Raw genomic sequence first — 8499 nt, 5'->3', positions numbered from 1 at the left:
TCAAGATATGGTGCAACGGGGAGCTATAAGGCTCCAACATATCGGTACAAATGAAAAGGTCACCGACATTCTGACAAAGCCCCTAGGAAAGGTCAAATTTTTTACTTTTCGAGAACGACTTGGTGTCATTCAAAAACCCTCTGATGAGGGTCTTGTATGATTTATTGAGCTCTGGGAGCTCCGGGGGGTGCGGGGTACTTCTTGGAGCGACATATGACCACAGGGTGACTCACCATCCCTTGGTGGTGTACGTGTACAAGGTAAAAGAATCAAAACTTTCCCTGTGACACCCCGTGGCGACTATGTAGCAGGATGATTAGTTCTCCTGTGAGGTCTAGATGATGTGTTCTCCATGACGATTGTGTAGCAGGATGATTAGTTCTCCTATGAGGCCTGGATGATGTGTTCTCCATGGCAATTGTGGACAGGATGATTCGCTCTCCTGTGGACAGGATGATTCGCTCTCCTGTGGACAGGATGATTCGCTCTCCTGTGGACAAGATGATTCGCTCTCTTGTGGGACAGGATGATTCGCTCTCCTGTGGATAGGATTGATTAGTTCTCCTATCGAGGCATCCTACCCATGCAGTCTGGGACTCATGGGAAGTACCTCTCATCTGATCAATGAGCAGGGAAATGAGGATAGGGACCATAGTAGTATCGATGGACGCATCGCTGTATCTACCGTACTCCCTATGCTAGGATGACCTTCATTGATCTGGGATCAATGATACTGGTCTGGGACCAGTGGTAGGAGTTGTACCCACTATGACACTGACTTCGGGTCGGTTGAGGACTGGTCTGGGACCAGTGGTACACACTCTGAGACTGACTTTGAGTCAGTGGAGGATGGTATGATACATCCTCGATCATTTCTTCTTCTTCATAATTTGAACAAAGCAGAGCAGCACGGAGCAAATCAAAATAGGGCAGAACAAAACAGAGCAGAGCAGGCAGAATAGAGCATTGCAGAGCAGGGGTCAAGTTGTACAGGGAAGTACATTTGATGGATGAACAGTAGCAACCGACAGACGAATTGCAGATGGAGTTCTCCCTAGTTGAGAGGGAGTGTTAAAATTGGCAACTAGGGCCAAACTCCATGTGGGTCATCTTATTCATGGCTAATAATATTTTTATTAGATTCCTCTTGTCGAGAGGTGTAGGATTGATCTAAAGATCATCCGGTTCCGATAAGTATTTATGGAGATATGAATTTATTTTGATTATGGAATAATTAGCAAGCCGACCAGCAACTCATGTAGGCTCAAAAGCCCAATAGTCGCATCTATTCAATCATCAACATTTGTATATAAATACAGGAGGTCTTTTCCTCATTTGGACACTCTCTCATCACATCTCTCTCTCTCTCCTGTGCAGAAAAAAGGCTCTTCTCCTACTGCGCAGAAAGGGACTCTTCTCTCACATGTGTGGAAGGAAGGACGCAGATTTAGGGCTGCAACTGCAGATCGGAAGTTTGACCAGCGTTGACCATCTTTCTCTCTCTCAGAACTACGTTGTAGGTGGAACTAACTCTCCTCAAAAGGCCGCATTTTTTGGTGAAGGAATCAAGCTAATCCGACGGTCGGTTTGCAAGATATTGTCTGCCCTAGTTGAGGGCTGATCTAGGGTTTGTTGCTGCTGATGTAAATCAGATTTATGTACTATTTCTCTCTGCTGAATTATTGAAGATAAAAGAAGATTTGATCAAAGGGTTTCCCCATATTGGGGTTTGTCCCTGGCTAGCCACCACATCTTGTGTCTCTTGTCTTGGCTTGTTTTCTGTCAATCGTTTAATGTTCTATCTGCACTTTACTTAATGTACATGTGATTGCTAATTTGTGGATAATAATAAGAAAAAGAAGTAAACTGTTGTAACCATAGAACATACCATAACTTAACAATATAATATTTGTTAGCATTAATGAACAAATACCTTAAAATCTAAGCATATTTTTGAAAGCCAAGAGGGCAAATTAATGCAAAAATCAAATCAATCTTTGATAAAACCAGTGGTATCCGCTAGTAGTTTCGAACCACAAAAACAATCTTAAAAAATACTTTTTGTTCAACCCGAAATGTCAAATAACCCATGTGTCATTCCATTATGTGTTTCAAGCAATGTAATTCCTCTTGTCTGGGGCATCTCCCAATCCGAAATAAATATATGCCATGGGATCTACAGATATGTACATTGTTGGATATTTTGGGACACCAAATTCCCAATATACCACATGAACCTTTCTGTCCAAAATACTCCTCCGCCATTACATCTGCTCAACTCTAGCCGCTCGTTACTTTGAAAGCATAAAACCCTGATACCCTTGAGCAATTTGCAGTCTTTAACAATCCTTGATCATTTGATCACCTAATCCTAGACCAATGAATTTTTTTGGATAGAATTGATCGCATTAAATGTTAAACTAGTCTCCACCCGAAATGCAGTGTCGTCCCTCTAATTGTTTCTACAAAAAAATCCAATGATAGATAATGGTTAATATACAAGTCAACTATAGCGTGAGGTTTAACAAACATATCGACTATTACCTAAGTGCTCGAAACAACAATTTTAAGTTGGCAGATCAATCAACTTCAGAATGGATTAGGCAATAGGAGGAACGATAAAACCATCTTGTGAATACAATAGTACTGAACCAGTCACTAAACCAGTTCAGCGGCTAGTTCAAGGATTTTAGGGTTCAACTACCTGGTTTTAAAAGCATTGATACATAGCCAATATGAAATCTTATGTCACAATCTTATTGCACAACCATTCATATGTTGCTTGACTCTTCCCAGCCTTGAACTAAACATAGATCTCGCATAATGGTATATAAAGAAATTCCTTAAAGCCCAACAAAGCTCAGGTAACAATCACATGGATAGATGGGAATGATTTGTACATTACCATAAAATCAGGACAAACTGGCTACGAATTTTCACCCTCTTGCATAGCCCATCAGCTCCCAAAGATATGCACATCGGCTCCTAGCAACACTGACATTTAAAAGAAGGCAGCACGTCACAATACTGTGAGGGAAGTTTTCAAGGAACATACAACTGCTCAATATTTGAGAACGACCTACTCATCTCTAGGAAGTTTGTCAACAATTTTGATTTAAGTATTTCCCATGGACCATTCCATTAGATGCCCCGTAGGACTACCATGATAAAGCACAAACGTATACATTGATCTGTTGTGCCTGAAGCTAGGGAAAGTAAAAGGTAGTTTTATATAAATGTCCTAGTAATGAATTGTATCAAATGTGCCCCATCATGTCAGTGAAACCAGAAAATAAGATGCAGGATAGAAGCCAACCTAGCACTGTAGGACCAGTGACATTAAATCTTGTGCTGACTACTAGTCTCAGCTCACCAATAATCTCCACAAGAACACACCCCATTCTTGAAATGATGGAAGCGACTGGTATCTCTCACAATAATTTCTCGCTCAACAATTTTAGAGATGATCTTTGTAGCATTGTGACAGTCTCCACAAACACGAAGGTTCTTCATGATTCTGATAGGCAACCCAGCGGGTGTACTAATAAGCCCAAATGCAATAGCCAGTTTTTCACTGTGATAATTGAGCATGTACTCTTTCTGCTCATTGTCAACATCGTGCAACATAAAATTAGTTTTGGGCACATACCCTGTTTCTTTCATCTTCCCTGCTAACTTATACAATTCAGTATAGATCTCATCTGTTTGTGGGTGCAATCTATCTTCTGCATAAAAAGTATGCACATTGTTCTTGATCTCAATCCAGCTCTGCCCCGGCTCCTTTCTCAAGCTTCTGTCTGTCATAACTTTTCTAGCCCTTGTAGCATCATCCCACCTACCAGAAGCAGCATAAATGTTTGACATCAGCACATGCGGTGCAGCCTTTTCAGGTTCAAGCTTAAAAAGGCATTCTGCTACTTTTTGTCCTAGTTCGACATTGTTATGGATTCTGCAGGCATTGAGCAAGGACCCCCATACAAGAGCATTGGATTCAAATGGCATTTTTCCAATTAAGTCTTCTGCCTCATATAAGCGGCCAGCACGGCCAAGAAGATCAACCATGCAGGCATAGTGATCTGCTTCTGGCTCAATACTGTGATCCCGACTCATGGACTCAAAGAACTGGCGACCATCATCAACCAATCCTACATGCGAGCAAGATGATAGAACAGCAACAAAGGTGATGCCGTCTGGCTTTATTCCTCCAAGCTGCATTTGTTCAAAGAGATGGAGAGCATCCTTGCCCTGCCCATGCTGGGCATATCCCATGATCATTGTATTCCATGAGACTAAAACCTGCTCAATCATTCTATCAAAGATACACCGTGCATCTTCTATGCTCCCACATTTCGAATACATATCAATAAGAGCATTTCCCACGGTGACATCTACCTCAAATCCTGTTTTCATGATGTATGCATGGAACTGTTTGCCCTGTTCAATGGTAGCTAAGCTGGCAGATGCGTTGAGAACACTGGCAAAGGTGAACTGGTTTGGTTCAATGCCTGCATGCTGCATTTTGCAGAATAATTTAAGGGCTTCCTCGCCATGGCATTGGGCATATACTGAAATTAATGCAGTCCACGAGACCACATCAGAGTTTGATAGCCTGCTAAACACCCGGCCTGCATCTTCTGTGCTCTGGCATTTTGCATACATATCAACAAGGGCATTCCCCACCACAACATCTGATTCAAACCCGCTTCTGATGATATGTGCATGAGCCTGCTTGCCTGGCTCCCTAGCTTCTAGCCCTGCACAAGCACTGAGAACACTGGGAAGAGTGAAATGGTTGGATTTAATCCCTTGTCGTTGCATTTGAGAAAACAAATTCAGGGCCTTCTCACCATGCCCAAACATTGCGTATTCTGAAATAAATGTATTCCATGAAACTGCATCTCGTTCAGACATTTTATCAAAAACCATCCACGCCTCCTCAGCGCATTGGCATTTCAGATACATGGTAACAAGAGCATTCCCTACAAAAACATTTGAACCAACTCCAGTTTTTATGACATGACTATGGACCTGCTTGCCTTGTTCCAGTTCCACCAGGCTGGCACAGGAACTGAGAACACTAACTAGTGTGAATTCATTCGGATCAACTCCTTCTCCTCTCATTTGCAAAAACAACCTCAGAGCCTCTTCAGGCATACCCTTCTGATCATACCCTGAGATCACGGCAGTCCAAGACACCACATTTCGTTCAGACATTTTGTCAAACACTTGGCATGCATCCTCCAAAATCCCACATTTTGCATACACGTTCGCAAGGTGGTTACCCACAAAAACATCAGGCTCAAATCCAGTTCTGATAATGTGGGCATGAACCAGTTTACCCAATCTCAAATCCTTCACTTTAGCACATCCTTGCAGCAGAGAAGAATATATTTTGGGGTTAGCCCAATCGCCCATTTTGCTGAGAGAAACTACAATGCCCATTGCCTCCTTCAATTTTCCTTGTTTGCAGAGTTCAATAACATTATTTCCTTTATTACCACCACGTTCAAGGTTTAAATTTTCTCTTGGGTACTCTCGCGTAAGAACATTACTGATGCTGGCGAACGGCCTAAGTCCATTACACATATTTTCATGTAATGGCCAAACCCATTGTTGAATGCTTAGAATGTTTGAGAGTGGGTTTTGTTTTGATTTTGCCATGGAGTTATTGCATTTATGAATGAAGTAATATGCTTCATCTTCAGATTTAGGGCGCGAAAAGATATTTTTGAACATTTTCAATAGAGTGTAAAACCAGAAATACCTGTTAAGTTGTTAGTCCATGGTAAAAATGGACCGATTTCTTCTATTTGCAGATTAAATTCAAATACCACAGTGGCAAGATTACGTTCCACGCTGCAACGTTCCGAGCATTGGTTGTGTGCCTTGTTCAAACTTTCCATTTGACGTCGCTCAACAAATCAATGACTGTTGCATTGTGTCTTGGAGTTGCGCTTACCGTTGGAAGCTTACAATATATTGCGCATTAGCGAAAAGGTAGGTTGATTTCAAATGGAAAAAATTGTGTACATGTTGAAGTTTTACAGGTAAGAGCTATGATATCGATTAACAAATCTATGATCTACGATCTTTGTCTATGTTTATGTTTTAATATATAGTTTGACTTCAACCTGATTAGTTGTTCTGGTTGATTCTGAGCATTCCGCGCGAACTTACCCTCAAATTTCGTTTATTCCATGGCCACCGACCTCGCTGCGTAAATACACTTGAATGTCAATTGGAAAAAAATTATCTAAAGTGATTTGTTAATCAGATTAGTTATAAGTTTCTTCCTGTTTTTTTTTTAATAAAAAATATTATATTTCATTACAGAAAACAGATATACATGAGGAAACCGGCCTAAAGGTGGCCATGGATAGAAAAGGGCTAAGGATGGCTATAGAGTCTCATCCCTGTTTTGTTTTTTACACCATTTCTATTTATTTTTCCTTTTTTCGTTATTGCTATCAACTCAAATAAATAATAAAATTATAGATTTTGACATAGTAAGTTACTGAGAGGTTTTATTTTTCATATTTATTAATGTGTTTTATTATTAAGTTAAATATTATAATAGTTATAGAATTAATACGAATTTGCAGCGATTTCATGATTCCACAGTTATCTTCATGATTTGCCATATTCTAGTACGTCAGTCAAGCAAAGAAGCAAATGCACACATCGGGATTGATCTCCTCATGGACCTCTTCCTATTCGCTCGAGCCAAATCTTCAAGGAAATCACCTAGTGGCGTAGTCAAGGAAGCAGGTCAACGCACGGATGAACAGAGCAGCGACAGTTCAAATCAATCACGATTCTCCGATTTTCTTTCCAAATAGCAAATCGTCAAGAAACGATTAAATTCTCTTTTATAAGATTAATATTTAGATTAGGATTGTTTTAAGTTTTTAAGGCATGAAAGTCTCAATCTGTTTAGCGTGAATGTTATATATATAGCTCTGTAAACAGAGAAAAACACGCAAGCATATATGTAATTTTTAATTGATAGTTTGAAGTTCCAATACTCTGTGCCTTTTTAATTGAAGAAGCATTCTTGTCGATATCATGCACAACTGTTGAAATAAAGTCTTAAAACTTGTTGTTTTGTGGAGGGTCCCTATAGACAGTTGAGGTTCATTTGCTTATTATTCAGTTCAGTTCATTTCGTTTTTTTTATTTCCAGAATTACATTACCGTAGTTTCATTTCTTTGTAATTACTTGTTTACAATTTTTCATTTGTTGTTTGTCGATTACAAATCATTTGTATGCTTTTCTAAAATAGGACTATGTACATAATCTCCTTCTTTTCATAAGTAAATATGTTTGTTTAGATCGCATTTTGTCTGCTTTTATTTTTATTATTTCAAGTAAGATTGTTAATTGCAGTGCATAGATCTTAACATAGATTGATTTATAAATTTCATCCTTGAATAGAAGTAATTCTTTTTAGAGTAAAAGTAACTGTCTTTCTAGAACATTAGTTTAGGTAGGTTTGTTTTTATCATTTTACATAGCAACTAACAATAGTCAATTAAAGAGGATCATGATAGCTTGTCTTACTTTCCTTTTCAAGAGTTGATTGTAGAAATTTAATTGTAAATCTTCAGTTTTCATTAGGAACATAGGAACAAAGAAAATCCTTAAAACATCCACAATCATTATCTTAATAAACTCAAAAGGCTTCTAGCATATATAGTGCACTTGCACTTCACAAGTTTACCAACTTCGGTTGATAATTTATGTAAGCAATTTAAGAACATTGAATTGACTAAACATTTTGGTGTCGTTGTCGGGGAAGTGTAAATAGAAGTCTTGATTTCTTTTAAAATGAAAAATAAAAAACATGATATGCATAGGGAAAGAGACTCTAGGGGTAGATTTATAGGTAGAGGAAAGAGTTTAATTCCAACAACATTACTTACTCCACCACGACCTCGTAGTGCCACACCACCCATACAAACTCGAATTCCATCTATAACAGGCCAACATAGACTTCTTGAGGTATTAAGATCCGAAATCCAACCTAGAGATTCACCAACTTCATCAACAAAAGCCATAATCGAAGAAGATCCCATATCCCTAACAACATGAATAATTTTCGTATCTTCAACTAGAGAACAACTTTTGGCTCATGAGTTGGAAGTTCCTACTAAAGAAGAGGAAGAAGAAACCTACTTCAAACCATTGATAGAAGAACCAGAGGAACTAGAGGAGATTGAAAACCCAATCTTAGAACCGAAATCAGAGGCCTATATTAGTTCTGAAGAGTCTACAATGGTTGGAGAAGGGGAATGAGAGGTACATAATTTGAATGGAGAACAACCTAGAATTGGAGGAGGAAGAGGAGGTGGAATGTAATGACCAAAAGTTGTATACGCAACGGAGATATTTAAATACTTAGTAGACAAATACATCCATCGTAGGATAGTAAGTGTAAATTGTATATTATATAAAGAATTGATGTTAGAATGAGTACAAATGACAGTGAGGGTCCTGTA

General features: G+C 39.0%; 1 pseudogene across 2 annotated transcripts; it reads right to left on the bottom strand.

Annotated features, from left to right (window-relative positions):
- Nucleotides 1–2075: 2075 nt before the first annotated feature.
- Nucleotides 2076–6106, bottom strand: LOC149173249 (putative pentatricopeptide repeat-containing protein At3g13770, mitochondrial pseudogene; annotated as a pseudogene). Of its 2 annotated transcripts, XR_016259112.1 has the most exons (3): nt 3317–6106; nt 2906–2994; nt 2076–2462 (listed from the first exon to the last, which is right to left on the bottom strand). The product of XR_016259112.1 is annotated as a putative pentatricopeptide repeat-containing protein At3g13770, mitochondrial pseudogene, transcript variant X2 (transcript). The 2 variants fall into 2 exon arrangements; XR_016259111.1 differs by having other exon boundaries at nt 2906–6106.
- Between the last annotated feature and the right edge of the window lie 2393 nt (nt 6107–8499).

Source organism: Pinus tabuliformis, chromosome 4_2 (genome assembly GCF_031772625.1).
Source record: "Pinus tabuliformis cultivar Carrire ecotype Pingquan chromosome 4_2, CPIR1, whole genome shotgun sequence".
NCBI classification, from domain to species: Eukaryota; Viridiplantae; Streptophyta; class Pinopsida; order Pinales; family Pinaceae; genus Pinus; species Pinus tabuliformis.
Note: the sequence above shows the minus strand (reverse complement) of the source record. Positions and strands in the feature narration are given on the sequence as shown.